This window comes from Adiantum capillus-veneris, chromosome 2 (assembly GCF_014529385.1).
Source record: "Adiantum capillus-veneris isolate H3 chromosome 2, ASM1452938v2, whole genome shotgun sequence".
Classification (NCBI taxonomy): domain Eukaryota; kingdom Viridiplantae; phylum Streptophyta; class Polypodiopsida; order Polypodiales; family Pteridaceae; genus Adiantum; species Adiantum capillus-veneris.
Window position 1 is genome coordinate 23,499,418 of NC_140932.1, and position 1,123 is coordinate 23,500,540.

Genomic DNA, 1,123 nt, shown 5'->3' on the forward strand with positions numbered 1-1,123 from the left:
TATACTGATGCAAATGTACATGATGTACTTGATGAGGAAAGGGCTGAAAATGAGCAGGCTAGAGGTATGCCAAGATAGCTGGTGCATACATTGCGTGATAGTAAATTGGATGCACCTTTGTCTAGTCGTACTCGTTCAAGATCTTGGCATGCATCTTATGCATCAGATTGTTAGCTTTGGCTATGTTTAGCTTACATGATGTTGAGGAACCTCTATCTTTTGATGAAGCACAAAATTCAAAAAATTGGATGGCTACCATGCAATCAGAATATGATGCACTTATAGAAAATGACACATGGACTTTATGTGATTTGCCTCCTAGCAAAAAAGCCATTGGTACAAAGTGGGTTTACAAGTTGAAATGCAAGTCGGATGGTGAGATCGATCGTCATAAGGCTCGACTTATTGCAAAGGGTTATGCACAGCAAAAAGGCATAGATTATGAAGAGACTTTTGCTCCCACTTGTCGTATGGCTACTGTACATTTTCCATGTGCATTGGCACCTCATTTTGGTTCGGATGTACATCAACCAGACATTGTTAATGCTTTCTTGAATGGTGACATATGTGAGGAAGTTTATGTAACACAGCCTTGCGGTTTTTTCATAAAAGGACAAGAGGAAAAAGTGTGTAGATGTAAGAAGGCTTTGTATAGGTTGAAGCAATCTCCTCGTGCTTGGTATAAGAAAGTTGACACTCATTTGGTCAAACGAGGCTTTCGTAACAGTCCAAGAAAAAGCACATTGTATGTAAAGCGTGAGGGTGATGTACTTCTCATTGTGGTGCTTTATGTAGATGATTTGCTGAGCACTGAACCAAATGAGAGACATATTACTGAATTTAAGGCTGATTTGAATTCTACTTTCAAGATGAAAGATTTGGGGCTGTTGCATCATTACTTGGACATACAGTTTAAGCAGTGTGATGGTGGTATTGCCTTGTGTCAAAAAAGTTACATAGAGACATTTCTATTTTCGACTTGAGGATTGCAACCCTATTGCCACTCCCATGGAAACAAGTTTGAAATTGAGTCTACAGGATGCTGGCGATCCTGCATATGTCACTCTTTATCAAAATGCTATTGAATGCCTCATTTCTGTATGCAACACAAGGACATATATTC